General features: G+C 42.0%; 1 protein-coding gene across 3 annotated transcripts in view; it reads right to left on the bottom strand.

Moving 5' to 3' along the window:
- The window catches only part of PHC1 (polyhomeotic homolog 1), a 71,103-nt gene extending 56,070 nt beyond the window's left edge, over positions 1-15,033 (bottom strand). For 2 of the 3 annotated variants that reach the window (XM_063294534.1, XM_063294533.1), the window contains exon 1: positions 14,755-15,032. The gene's annotated coding sequence lies outside the window, so the exon portion shown is untranslated. Of the gene's footprint in view, positions 1-14,754 lie in introns of all 3 variants that reach the window. The other variant, XM_063294532.1, reaches the window with a different exon arrangement.
- Positions 15,034-15,606: the final 573 nt, after the last annotated feature.

The following is a 15,606-nucleotide window of genomic DNA, read 5'->3' as shown; positions in this document are numbered from 1 at the left end:
GAATTTCAAAAGAACATTTATATGTGCTTCATCAACTACAGGAAAGCTTTTGATTGTGTTGACCATGACAAACTATGGAGAGCCCTAGCAGACCTTGGGGTGCCACTGCATTTGGTGAAGTTGGTGAAATCACTGTATGTAAATCAGGAAGCCACTGTACAAACTCAATATGGAGACATTGATTGGTTCAAGATCGAGAAAGGTGTGCGACAAGGTTGCATTCTGTCACCTTGCTGATTCAACTTGTACGCCAAAGTGATCTTCAGGAAACTGGAGCTAGACGAATCAAAAACTGGGGTAAAAATTGGCGGAAGAAACATCAATAACCTTCGATATGCGGATGTTACAACCCTCCTCTCAGAAACCCAGGAAGGCCTAAAGCACCTAATCATGAGACTCAAAGAAGAAAGTGAGAAGTTTGGCCTCTTTCTGAATATCAAAAAGACCAAACTCATGACAACTGCAAGGAATGGAAACATCAAAATAGTAATTGATGGAGAGGAGGTGGAAGGTGTGGAAGAATTCACTTTTTTAGGATCACTGGTCAATCAAAATGGCGAATGCAGCCAAGTAATTAAACACCGAATCATGCTGGGTCTCACAGCAATGATGAGTATGAATCAAATTTGGAAAAACAAAGATGTCAGCTTGACGACTAAGTGTAAACTAGTCTGCACTATCATGTTCCCCATAACTACATATGGCTGTGAAAGTTGGATGATAAAAAAGTTGGATAGAAGGAAAATTGATTCGTTTGAACTATGGTGTTGGAGGAGGCTCTTGCACATCCCTTGGACTGCAAAGATAACAAATAAAGAAGTGCTGAAGCGAATAAAACCGGTCATGACACTAGAAGGAAAAATAAGAAAACTTAGACTTAGTTACTTTGGTCATGTCATGAGAAAGACGTTATTGGAGAAAGACGTCATTGGAGAAAGACGTTATGCTTGGAACAGTCAGTGGCAAAAGATGACGAGGACTCCAAAGAACGCGCTGGTTGGATGTAATCAAAGCAGACACAGGCCAAATTATAAAGCAACTGAAAGAAGCTGTACAAGATCGGAAATCATGGAGAGAGCTGGCTTATGTAATTGCCAGGGGTCGAATACGACTGAATGGATAATTCGATTCAAACAGAAAAAAACGGAAGTCTTAAAACAACTGTACTATTCAGAATAGTGTTTATTCAAGGTATCTCATTAGTATGCCTATTATTAGTATTTCTGGTAAAAACATTTTATGAATGGTTTGACAGTTTTAATGATTATCATTTCTATCTTACAGGTGGCCCCTGCTTAACGATCATTTGTTCAGCGACTGTTCAAAGTTATGGTGGTGCTGAACAAATGGTAGTCCTTGAAGTTCTGGCCACTGCAGCACCCCCATGGTCACGTGATCAAAATTTAGGCACTTGGCAGCCCACCCACACTTACAATCACAGGGGTGCTTCAACTCCCCCCACCCACCCCTTTTGGCCACCCTGCGCTCTGCCACATACCCCTGCTGCCCTCTGCAACCAGCACTCCCAGCTGACCTTCGCCATCTTCTTCCTCCTGCTGCTGGCCTGGGATCCAGGTGCTGGGCAAACGTGCAGCCCTGGGATACATGTGGCAAGTACGGCAGGGCAATGGAGCCTCATCTGCTGAAGGGAGCGTGCTGGGCCCAGCCAGGTAGGAAGCAGCAGGACAGGATGGCAAGGTATGGCACTCTCCATCACTGGGTGAGGCAAGAGAGGTGGTGGCAGCTCCCTGGGGGAAGGTGGAGCCTATGTAGGAGACGCTGCTCTGGGTAGTGGCAGAACTGGAGGAAGCAGAGAGACAAGGGTTTCCCAGAGGCACAGTGCACGCTCAGTGGCTCACACTGGAAGCTGCTGGTCCTTCAACAAGGTTTTGCAGGCTGGGCTGAGAGTAAGCAGAGGGCCTGTGCGTAGGCTCTGCTGGTGCTGGGCCCGCCTCCACCCAACACTGAAGCCTGCAGGCTGGGTCTCCAGGGGCACTTCCAATGTGAGCTGCAGAGCATGCGCTGTGCCTCCAAGAAGCCCCTCATCCCTTTGCTTCCTCCAGTGGTGCCTGGGGAGCCACTACTGTCTCTCCTGCCTTGCCCAACAACAGTGTACTGAGCCACCCTCCATTGTCCCATCCCACTGCCTCCTCCCCAGCTGGGCCCAGAAAGCTTTCTTTAGCAGACAACGCTCTGTTCCCCTGCTATGCTTGTTGCGCACATCCCAGGGCTGCATCCTCACCCAGTGCTTCGATTCTGCACCAGCAGCAGCAGGAGGAAGATGGTGAAGGTCAGCTGGGGGCAGCTAACAAAGTGCAGGGCAGCCAAAAGGGTAGAGAAGGGGGGAGATAGGCAGGTGGGGGGAGTGAAGCAGAGGTGAGTGCAGCAGGGTAGGAGAAGCGTGACATCCTTGCCTAACGACTGCAACTAGGACTACTGGAACTGCTGTCGCTAAGCGGTACAGTCACATGATGTTTTGCCTAATGACTCCTTCACTTAGTGATGAAAATTCTGGTCCCAATTAGTGTTGTTAAGCAACAGTATTCTGTACAGTATTCTGTTTTTCTGCTATGAGCATTCTGTTTGTTTTTACTGTACAGTATATTGCCATGGGTCCATATGGAATGTGGCAACATACAAAGTATAGAAATAATACATTAATACACTACACAAACACATTTACTATTCCTTGGATCCATCCTCATCTTCAAGCTAGCTTGAATAAACCAAGATGGGCAGAGGTCAACAGAGCAATAGTAGCTAAATCAACAACTGCAACCTAATAAACTATTATATGATATTTCTTCAGCAAAGGATCGTTACCTTGTTGTGGTGCTGGAGCTTGAGCACCTCAATGATGCCATGAGCTAAACCGTGAAGGGCCACCCAAGACGGGAAGATCATGACAGAGAGGTCAGACTAAATGCGATCCCTGGGGAAGGTAATGGCAACCCACCCCAGTATTCTTGCCGTAAAAACTAAATGGATCAGTACAACTAGAGATATGTCAGTATACCATCGGAAGATGAGACCCCCAGGTCAGAAGATGGTCAAAATGCTACTGGGGAGGAACACAGGATGAGCTCAACTAGCCCCAGACATGATGACGCAGCTAGCTCAAAGCTGAAAGGACGGCTAGCGGCCGACGGTGCTGGTGGTGAACGGCGAACGCAATGTTCTAAGGATCAACACACCATTGGAACCTGGAATGTAAGATCTATGAGCCAGGGCAAATTGGATGTGATTATTGGTGAGATGTCAAGATTAAAGATAGACATTTTGGACGTCAGTGAATTGAAATGGACTGGAATGGGCCACTGCATGTCAAATGACCACCAGATCTACTACTGTGGACAAGAGGACCACAGAAGAAATGGAGTAGCCTTCATAATTAATAGTCAAGTGGCTAAAGCAGTGCTTGGATACAATCCAAAAAACGACAGAATGATCTCAATTTGAATTCAGGGCAAGCCATCTAACATCACAGTGATCCAAATATACGCCCCAACCACAGATGCTGAAGAAGCTGAAGTAGAGCAGTTCTATGAGGATCTGCAGCACCTACTGGACAACACACCTAAAAGAGATGTTATTTTCATCGCGGGACACTGGAATGCTAAGGTGGGCAGTCAGATGACACCTGGAATTACAGGTAAGCGTGGCCTGGGAGAACAAAACGAAGCAGGACATAGGCTGATAGAATTTTGCCAAGACAACTCGTTCTGCATAACAAACACTCTCTTCCAACAACCTAAGAGACGGCTTTATTCATGGACTTCACCAGATGGACAACACCGAAATCAGATTGACTACATCCTTTGCAGCCAAAGGTGGCGGACATCTATACAGTCAGTAACAAGACCTGGAGCTGACTGTAGTTCAGATCATGAACTTCTTATTGCACAATTTAGGATCAGACTAAAGAGATTAGGGAAGACCCACAGATCAGCTAGATATGAGCTCACTAGTATTCCTAAGGAATATGCCGTGGAGGTGAAGAATAGATTTAAGGAACTGGACTTAGTAGATAGGGTCCCGGAAGAACTATGGACAGAAGTTCGCAACATTGTTCAGGAGGTGGCAACAAAATACATCCCAAAGAAAGAGAAAACCAAGAAGGCAAAATGGCTGTCTGCGAGAGACACTAGAAGCAGCCCAAGAAAGAAGGAAAGCAAAAGGCAACAGTGATAGGGGGAGATATGCCCAATTAAATGCAAAATTCCAGAGGTTAGCCAGAAGAGATAAGGAATTATTTTTAAACAAGCAATGCGCAGAAGTGGAAGAAGACAATAGAATAGGAAGGACAAGAGACCTCTTCCAGAAAATTAGAAACATTGGAGGTAAATTCCAGGCAAAAATGGGTATGTTCAAAAACAAAGATGGCAAGGACCTAACAGAAGAAGAAGAGATCAAGAAAAGGCGGCAAGAATATACAGAAGACCTGTATAGGAAGGATAACAATATTGGGGATAGCTTTGACGGTGTGGTCAGTGAGCTAGAGCCAGACATCCTGAAGAGTGAGGTTGAATGGGCCGTAAGAAGCATTGCTAATAACAAGGCAGCAGGAGACGACGGCATCCCAGCTGAACTGTTCAAAATCTTGCGAGATGATGCTGTCAAGGTAATGCATGCTATATGCCAGCAAATTTGGAAAACACAAGAATGGCCATCAGACTGGAAAAAATCAACTTATATCCCCATACCAAAAAAGGGAAACACTAAAGAATGTTCAAACTATCGAACAGTGGCACTCATTTCACATGCCAGTAAGATAATGCTCAAGATCCTGCAAGGTAGACTTCAGCATGGAGCGAGAATTGCCAGATGTACAAGCTGTGTTTAGAAAAGGCAGAAGAACTAGGGACCAAATTGCCAATATCCAATGGATAATGGAAAGAGCCAGGGAGTTTCAGAAAAACATCTATTTCTGTTTTATTGACTATTCTAAAGCCTTTGACTGTGTGGACCAGAACAAATTGTGGCAAGTTCTTAGTGGTATGTTATACCAAGTCATCTTGTCTGCCTCCTGAAGAATCTGTATAACGACCAAGTAGCAACAGTAAGAACAGACCACGGAACAACGGACTGGTTTAAGATTGGGAAAGGAGTACGGCAGGGCTGTATACTCTCACCCTACCTATTCAACTTGTACGCAGAACACATCGTGCGACATGCTGGGCTTGAGGAATCCAAGGCTGGAGTTAAAATCACTGGAAGAAACATTAACAATCTCAGATATGCAGATGATACCACTTTGATGGCTGAAAGCCAAGAGGAACTGAGGAGCCTTATGATGAAGGTGAAAGAAGAAAGTGCAAAAGCTGGCTTGCAGCTAAACCTCAAAAAAACCAAGATTATGGCAACCAGCTTGATTGATAACTGGCAAATAGAGGGAGAAAATGTAGAAGCAGCGAAAGACTTGTATTTCTAGGTGCGAAGATTACTGCAGATGCTGACTGCAGTCAGGAAATCAGAAGACGCTTAATCCTTGGGAGAAGAGCAATGACAAATCTCGATAAAATAGTTAAGAGCAGAGACATCACACTGACAACAAAGGTCCGCATAGTTAAAGCAATGGCGTTCCCCGTAGTAACATATGGCTGCCAGAGCTGGACCATAAGGAAGGCTGAGAGAAGGAAGATCGATGCTTTGGAACTGTGGTGCTGGAGGAAAATTCTGAGAGTGCCTTGGACTGCAAGAAGATCAAACCAGTCCATCCTCCAGGAAATAAAGCCAGACTGCTCACTTGAGGGAATGATATTAAAGGCAAAACTGAAATACTTTGGCCACATAATGAGAAGACAGGACACCCTGGAGAAGATGCTGATGCTAGGGAGAGTGGAGGGCAAAAGGAAGAGAGGCCGACCAAGGGCAAGGTGGATGGATGATATTCTAGAGGTGACGGACTCGTCCCTGGGAGCTGGGGGTGTTGATGACCGACAGGAAGCTCTGGTGTGGGCTGGTCCATGAAGTCACGAAGAGTCGGAAGCGACTAAACGAATAAACAACAACAACAACATATTTAACCATACCTTTCCCAGTAACATACTCACACTTAGTTGTCAATTGCTTTAGAACTATTTTATATATGTTCAGTTTAGGCTGCAACCTAACATTAATGCATGTAATGATGAAGCTGGACTTCCATTCAGAAATATATAGGATTACAGGCTCACTAACAGGGATATATTTTTCAAGAGTTTCATCTCAAGCTCAAAAGACAAAAGACAAAAAAGAACAAAAACTGGCCATTTCAAATAGCATTGTTTGACTGTTCTGGCTTTTCTCACAGCTGTGATTTACCTGCTGTTTTCTAGCTTGTGAATGACTTGCTTTTTACAGCTTGAAGCAGGGACTGATTACACCCTGCAATCACTGCAAAGACTGAATGGAATAAGGAAAGGGTGAAGTGTTGGGAAGAAAAAACAGATATTTAAGCACTTGGTTGAGGGTCTGAGGAACAATTTTAGGTTCTGAGGTCTTGCTGGAGAAGATTAAAATGGCTATTGCTGTTCAGTCACATTATTTCCCATGGAAGTTTTAAAAAAAAAGTTGTCTTGGCCAATTTTTCTCTAGACTTGGTGGCAACTAGTAGCCATTATGGGCTACCATACCATCTAAAACTGTGGCCTTGAGGTGGAAAACAAGAAAGCAAGAGGCTTGTTCTGCATTCCAATTATTTCTTTATGCCAGAGCATTTGAAACACTTCAACTCTGTCCCATAAAGTGAATGAGGCTGTTTTCTCCCAAACATGAAACAAAATATATTATCCATTTCATGCATACTCCTACTCATTTACCTATTTATAGGATGTAATGTAATTATGACTAAACATATAGATTTGCATTTGTTGATGAAAGTTAAATTTAAAGTACAATTTAATAAAAATATATTATCTTTGAAGTGAAATGTATTATTTAAAATTTAAATAATATTTTAGTGCAAACATTAATACATGGTATATAACAGGAAAAATGAGTCTATCTGGCTTCTGAGGTAATTCAGGATCAGTTACATTAGTATAAATTATTCTTTTCTCCCCAGAGAAAGTAAGGTTCCAAAAGTGACATCCTTTACTCTATCACATCCACCAACAACCAGGAGGTAGGTAATTCCATTTTCTTGCAATTCCCATGCATGGCCGCAACATTTCCTTCAGAGATGAGAGACCCTCTGGAGCTGATTTTTGGAGTGGCAGAGTAGAAGAAGAAAGTCCACACATAATGCTGGACCTCAAGTTCAGGATCAATATGAAATATTGATATTGATTGATTAATTAAAAACATCAAAATCAATAGCCACTGAAATTATTCTTATCATCATTCTATCAAAGCACATGAGTTATCTTTTCAGTGATATAGCATGGAAATCCTCTTTTAGAATTATTGACATTTCTATTTTTGAGTATTACTCCACTCTGTTGAATGATTTTTCCCTAACCAGAGGGAAGGTCCACAGTTATAAAGACAAAGGAATACAGAGAAACCTCAATTTAGTGGATTAGGATTCACCAGACTTTGCATATATAACACACCAAATTTCTTTGGAGATTTACATCATTTGCAAAATAACATTGTGTCAATTTACTTAAGGATGACATTACGCAAATAACGTAGACTATGTGAATTATACTATTTGAATAATATAATTATACAAATGTTGTAAATTAGTGATGACGTACTTTCATATTTAACAACAGTTGTGAATAGATCCTTCCTTCCTCCAAATAGTCACCTAAAACAAGGTTTCACTGTGAAAAATATAGATTTTTAATACATATAATCATAGTATACTGAAAAAATGTCTAAGAGGGAAACAGCATTTTACAGGGACTCAATTGCAAGTTTCATTTTTAAAATTTTGATTATTTTATGCATCTTTATGTTTTTTTCTTTTTTTATTGCTATATTGTTATAAGATTGTCTCTCTCTCTCATTATTATTATTATTATTATTATTATATATACACACAAATATAGAGACACGCATTCTATATAGGTACCTGTACACACACACACACACACACCCCATCTCATAATAAGCCAGCCCAGGTGCCAACATCCCTTCTTAGACATGATGCTTAAGCTAATTACATCCAGTTATTTTTGGAAGAAGCTGGTTTTCTACATAATTTCAACCTGGTTTCAGATCTGTCTTTTGAACAGAAACTTCCTTTACCACCCTTGGAATATATTACTCCACTGCCTCTTTTATAGAGACATTCAGGAACTGTATACTTGCTCATTTATAGCATGACACATATAAGACAGATTCAGTTTTGGAATCTGAACATAAGCAGGTATGGTGTTCATAAGGGAGATCAGAGTATCTGCCTGTGGTCATCCTGATGGGTAACATATCAATTTGCAGCAGTTTGAAAAGTCTCCTGGGTGGGGCATACAAAATACTATAAAAATATCAGGGGATTATATGAGGCAGAGAAACAAAAGTGCAGTAGCTAAGGCAGCCTTTCTGAACCTTTTGACACTGGAGGAACCCTTGAAATATTTTTCAGGCCTCAGGGAACCCCTGAACATTCAGGCTCAAATATAGGCCAGAAGTTACAAAATTATTATATATATACTTACCTCTTTAATGTGAAGTTGCTGAAATTTGAAACAATTTTTTAAACAAAGTGTGATCTCCCAGGGAATTCCTAGTGACCTCTTGCAGAACCCTGGGGTTCCATGGAACCCTGGTTGAGAAACCCTGAGCTAAGGTGTGAGCCACTGGCTACATTCGTTTGAATGTCTTTATCTCTGATCTTCAACTTATGTTCAGTCAAGGGTTATCATGGCCCAAGGGTAAGTATTTCTGGGATAGAAAGGTCACAATGCAAGATCTTCTCTGATTTGATTCCTCAAGGATGAGTTGTACCCATCCAATAAGGAGAGAGGATCCTCAGAGGGTTTGCTTCAGCCAAAATCTGACATGGGCCTCAGACAAGCCCTTAAGGAGATGCAGCTTAATTCTAACCATACCAGGGAGTTAGGGGTTGATTGTTGTCGTGAGCACTGATGGTGAGCAGGAGGGGGCCCCTATCCAGGGGGGAAAACGCATGCGTAGTAGCGACAATTTGAGCTGTCATTCAAAGAGACACAGAACAGACCCGCCTTAACTTTTGGCGTTTATCTGTATGGGTTTTCTCATGCTTCTTCAGTTTGTTAGGATTTTCTGTCTAATGTAGCAGTAATAAAACACTAGAGACCTATTCCTCGTCTCGGCGTGGTTCCTGCTTGTTAGGACAATTGTGGCATCCTTACTAAAGATTTCAGAAATTTTGTTTGAATAGTCTCTATATGGGATACCTCTTTATATAAAACACTGCTAGGCACCATATAACAACTTTGGCTTTATAAAGTTTAATCACTACTGGGGCATAGTTTTGAGCAAGAGAACTTGCATACTTAATCATGGCAATGGATGTTCTTTATGGTTTTGTATTAAGCTCACGTGTTTGGTTAGCCCAGCAGGTAGAAGACTGAAAAAGAATACCCAGATATTTAAAGGTTTTAACCTGTTCAATCTCTCTCCCATTTATGTTCCATCTGGGAGGAGTCTTGAAGTACTTTTTTGAGAATACTAGAAACTTTAATTTTGAGGAATTCTCTGGAGCAATTAGATGATAAACCTTGTCTAAACCCACTGGAGTTACAGAAAGAATGGCAGCAACATCCAAATATAACACAAAAATTGGGAAATGAGCTAAAAAGAGGGCATGGCATTCCAGCTTATTGAAAACATCAATAATATTGTTTATACCCAAATTAAACCAAAGTGAAGCTAAAATGCATTCCTCTTTAACTCGTTTGGTTGTACAAATGGGATCAATTAGATCACCATTATGATTGCCTTTTATTTGAGTGAAGCTGCCACAATATCATGCTATGTAGCTTGAGAGCCAATGATCCATCACTGATGCAACCAATTTCCTCCAAAGACATAAGGAGCTAACAGATCCTTCACTTATTTGCAGGACCAGGAAATTATAGCCATACTACTTAGCAATCGATCTCTAAGACAGTGGCAAAACGTCTGTTATTGGCGTTGGCTCTTAGAAGCTATTCGTGGTCCAGCTATTTGTATACTGTTGTGTATATGTTTGGAATTTTTAAACTTGTTCCAGTCTATGACCTTAATAAACTACGCTACACACAACTACACCCTTGGGATGAACTTTGCCAAGAGAACAGGAGTACAGTTCTCTAGATTCTCATGGACTTCTCAGCTGCTTCTAAAAAACTGTCTAAGAGGGAGAAACTATTTTACAGGGACTCAGTTGTTGGTTTCAGTTTTTGATTTTGACAGGTTATTTTATGTACTTTCATTTTTTCCTTCTTTTTTATTGTTCAGTTATTTTATTATGAAATTGCTAGTCAACTAGAGCCTTTTTGGGAATGGGCAGTATACTAAATAAATATGCTGATGACACTACCCTGATAGCAAAAAATGCAAAGAATTTGCAAGCTCTAAAAGTTAAGGAGCAAAGAAAAAACGGGACTAAAATTAAATATAAAGAAGACCAAACTAAGGACAACGGGTAGAACAACCAGCCTTAGAATTGGCAATGAAGATAAATAAAGACAAGACAATGAAGACAAGTGGTGAATAGCTTCAACCATCAACGGTAAAGGAACAAGCAGTCAGGAAATATGCCACAGACTAGCACTTGGTAGCACAGCCATGAAGACTTTGGAAAAGATATACAAATGGCATGATGTCTCTATACCTACAAAGAACAGAATCATGCAAGCCATGGTATTCCCTGTGACACTTGATGGAAGTGAAAGTTGGACTTTGAAGAAGCAGGATAGGAAGAGTACTGACACTTTTGAACACTGGTGTTGGAGAAGACTCCAGAGAATACTGTGGAAAGCCAAGAAAACAAACCAATGGATGATTGAACAAATCAACACAGAATTCTCCCTTGAGGCACAAATGACCAGCCTTAAATTATCCTACTTCGAATACATTATCTGAAGACTTCGCTCTCTGGAAAAGCTGGGAAAGATGGAAGGAAAGAGAAGAGGATGACCAGCAGCAAGGTGGATGGACTCAGTTACAGTGGCAATGAGTGCACTATTGGAAGACCTGAAAGAGCAGGTTGGCGATAGATCATCGTGGAGAAAATCTATCTGTGTGGTCACTATGAGTTGAAAACAATTTGATGGCACATAATCAATCAATCAATCCATCAATCAATCAACCAACCAACCAACCAACCAACCACTTCCAAAGAGTGGGAATTTATAGCTTTGCTTTATGCAGATGTGCCACTGGGTTTTTCAGAGTTCAATTTTATTCTTTCTGCTATTTAACATATACATGAAACTGCTGGTGGAAAGCATCTGTCAGCCCCAGTAGGTAGACCAGTCCAGGAAATCAGCTCCATAGGAAAGCTACAACTACTTTTATTGAGACTGGTTATAATAATAGAATCTTGCAAGTCTGATTGTACTGTACCTTCTCCTTCTTATACTTCAGTGAATTAGGAAGCAGCTCCCTGAGCCACTTCTGAATATTATCTTTTTGTTCTGGACTTAAAAAATGTTTCAGCCCCCTTTGCCTAGGTTACAATTCCTGCATATTTCCATCAAGGTCATCTTCCTTACTCTCTACAGCATGTGAGGCCATAATCAAATTGTTATCAATATGCAGTTGACATCCAGCTTTTTCTCTCCTCTTTTCATTTAATTCAGGTCAGAGAGTAGACATTCTGAATCACTGCTTGACTCAGTACAGGTAGTCCTCACCTAATGACCACTTGTTGGGTGACCATTCAAAGTTGCAACGGCGCTGAACAAGGAGACATATGACCATTCCTCATAGTTGCAGCCATTGCAGCTCCCCAGTCACGTGATTGTGATTCAGGCACTTGGCAACCAGCTTGCAATTACAATGGTTGCAGCACCCCTTCCTTCACTGCCTACTTCCGACAAGCAAAGTCAATGGGGAAGCTGGTAGGAAGTCACAAATGCTGATCTCATGATCTCATGCTTAACGACCACACAGGATGTGCTTAACGACCACAACAGGAACTGCCGCAACTGCCATTGCAAGTTGGCACAGTCACGTGACATCACACTTTACACCCATGCTGCTTAGCGATGGAGTTGCTGGTCCCCATTACCGTCATTAAGCAAGTAATGGACTAGATGAAAGTCAATAAATTGAAAGCTAATCCTGACAAGAGGGAAATAGTGTAACAGTAGAGCCACCTGCCTAGGTTAGCAGTGTTCAACCTGTTCTGTAAAAGACAGCATTTCTCTTGAAAAATAAGGCATAGAAAATAACATAGCTCAGTTAGTAGGCACAGTATCAGCTTAGCCTCCTCTGAGATGCTTTTTAATAAAATTTACTGGTTTGAAAAGGTACTAAAAGACTGCTTTTGATTTTTGAGATATCAACTGTAATTCTTTCTCAGAGAAAGACAAACAGGCAACACTCATATTTTTTCTTTTTAACTTGTTTGTTACAATATGTTATCTATGGAACTATCTTCAAAGATAATTCAGAAACTTGAGTGAGCTCAAAATACAGCTACAGTGCTACTGAGATTAGCTAACATGATCCTAACACAGTGGGTTTTCAAATCTATAAATAGTAAACCAAAGTAAATTATTTTAAAGTTTGTATAACATTTATTTATTTATTTATTTATTTATTTATTTATTTATTTATTCATTCATTCATTCATTCATTCATTCATTCCTCAAATTTCATTGCCGCCCATCTCCCCCAGAAGAGGGACTCTGGGCGGCTTACAATAAAGTTAAAATGCCCTAAAACAACATGATATATAACATATAAATATACAATATACAATATAAATATAATTGTAAAATAGGATCAAGATGACAGTTCAAGATTCTAATTCCATTCGTGCATGTATGAGACCACCTTAAGGCACGAGCCACCCCCAGGAATGACTACTCCCACCTCTCACCCCAAGAGAGGTGGCAGAACCAGGTCTTTAATTTATTCTGGAAGTCCAGGAAGGAGGGGGTCTGCCTCACCTCTGAGGAAAGAGTGTTCCACAGGGCGGGCGCTACTGCAGAGAAGGCCCACTTCCCGGACCCTGCCAGTCGGCATTCTCTTACAGACAGGGTCCATAACATGCCCTCTCTGCATGACCGGGTGGGACTTGCCTCTGCCAAGCACAGTCATTATTGCACATTTTTTTCTGGAAGAAGGGAGACATCTGGAGTTTGAGCGCTATGTTATGCTCAAAAAAAGCAACAGGTAAGCCAGAACAAAAACTAGGCTTCTAAAAATTTAACTCATTTAAATTAAACTAAATTTAAACTATGTAATAACCTTTATCTTTAGTAACAACTTTTGGAGATCTCTGGGAATCATACTAGGTTTTGGAGACGTCCTGTTGCCCTGGGTGTCAGACTGTGTAGCTCAGCAGTAAGTGATCTTAGCATCGTCCTTTCCTAGCATTAGCATCTTATCCTCAATGCAATACTAGTCCACCTTTTAATGGTTTTGTTTTAAAAATCTCCTAAACTATAACTGTATGCATCCTACTTTACCTTTTGTCTTTCCCCCCCTGGAAAAAAGAGCACCCTTTCAAGGACAACCCTAAACATCCACAGGGGTCATGCTCTATGCATTGAATCAAGTCAGTGTACAGTTAACATAATTTCAAAAGTATTGAAAATTAAGACAGGTACTCTGGCAGACATTAAAAGTCATTTCTGCAAGCAAATGGTGCTAACGAATATTACTTTGAAGAACTTTTCCTTAAGGCAAATGTATTCATAGTAGTTTCTCTATTGAAACTTATAATAAAGACAAAGGCAAAAAACAGAAACATCTTCCTGAACCTCATCAGTATTAAAAATTATGTTTCTAGAATCAGGGGAAAGAAATCTTGAGAAAAATAACATCACACCCCCCCCAAACAATCTCAACTCCTTGCATTTCCATTCCCCTTGAAAGGAAGAATCATATCTTTGTCAACTGGTTTTGACACAATTTGCAGTTTAGGTTTTCAAGGAGCTAATTTTTCTTTCTCCAAGAAAAAAATAAGTTTTAGGCCTTTAGTATGACAAATCCTAAGGAAAGAGCAGATATTAGCAGTGAGTTATAGATAATCTTTAAACTTTTATTTTTGGACTGATGCATTTCTTCATATCTTTCATTTGCCATCCATCCATCTCCAATAAAAACTTTAATTTCTGAATGGAATAAATGTAGGTTTTTGTAAGTTTGTTTGTCAGCTCCAGAGTCATTTCCCTTGTCTCTTGATGCTTTTAATTAATAAGAATCTAAATGAGCCTTATTCTGCAGAAAGATAGAGAAGCAATTGGTCAGGTGCTTTTCAACAGCACAAGCTTCTTCTCTAGGTTCCAATAAGGGTTTTTAATTAGGTGGTGGGATTAGGCAGGCAAAGGGATGCTGAAGCCTTCATTCTGCGGAAAGTACTGCAAGCTTTGTTCACAAGAATGCTCTACAGACACTGTACAGGTAATATATTAACGCGGGAAACACGTGTTTCAAGTGCAACTATCAAAGGAACCAGGACTGTCTGGAGCCACCGAGAGTAAACAATTGACCCGGGTTACCCCTACTCATTGTGTGAAACATTCAAGAGAAGGGGGAGAAAAACACGACGACGAACAAGAAGCTCACTAACAAAAAATGGTCCGAAACTGCCTGTGAGGCAAAGAGGAGCGGGAACCACAACGGCTGCAGGACGGAAGAGTGACCTGCGGCGGTGGTCCTCGGCGGGCAGCACTTCCTTACCTCTGGTTCCAGCTAGGCCCAGCTTCTACCCCGAAGGGGGCGCGCCAACGACCCAGACCAGACTTCACAGCGACGGGGGGGCGGAGCCGGGACCTGGCGGCGGCCGCGGGGAAAGCCAGGGAGGAGGGGAGGGGCCCAACGGGCAGCCACCGCGCCCCCTCGGCAGATCTCCTTCCCGGGACTCAGCGCCGCTTCCCCAACATGAACCAACCGGCTCCGCCGAGTGTTTAATTTCCTTGGCCCTGACTTCCCCCTCCTTGTCCTCTCTTTTCCCCACTTCCTGCCAGAGGGGGCGCCAGAAGGGGGCTCTTCCGGGACACATGACCTGCCTTCGCCTTGACTAGCGGAGGTTTGCAGTTGCCACGGTGATGTGGAGTTGGAGGCTTGGCCCTCGTTCGTATTGGGCGGGTCTTGATTTCGACTGCCGGCGGTGTAGAAAACCGGGCGCTACCGCCGCCCTTGTCGCGGCGGTGAGGCGTTCAGCTTGGAGGGACGCGTTTGTTTTGGCTTGTTGAATTTCTGCGCTCAAGAATTCCTGAGCCTCAAGGAAAGTAAAGTGTGGGGGGGCAGGAATGGTCCTACCTAGACCGCCGCTTCAAGCAAGAGCGGGAAGCACTTGCTACAGACTGGGCTGTAGTCACAAAAGCTGTCGGGTTACTGGCGACTAGAGGGAAATACCGTTCCCTTGAACTTGCTTTCGAAAAGCGTTTAGACGCTTCCGCTTGCTTAAAATACTGCTGCAAAACTGCATCAAAATTTCTAAGCGATGTTAGATCATCTACGTACACATTTGAAGTCAACCGGGAAGACACTTTCGCAGCCTCGTTTACCACATCTCTCTGTACCTTTCTC

This window comes from Candoia aspera, chromosome 2 (genome assembly GCF_035149785.1).
Source record: "Candoia aspera isolate rCanAsp1 chromosome 2, rCanAsp1.hap2, whole genome shotgun sequence".
Classification (NCBI taxonomy): Eukaryota; Metazoa; Chordata; class Lepidosauria; order Squamata; family Boidae; genus Candoia; species Candoia aspera.
The sequence above is the reverse complement of the archived record's forward strand: the minus strand, read 5'-3'. Positions and strand labels throughout refer to the sequence as shown.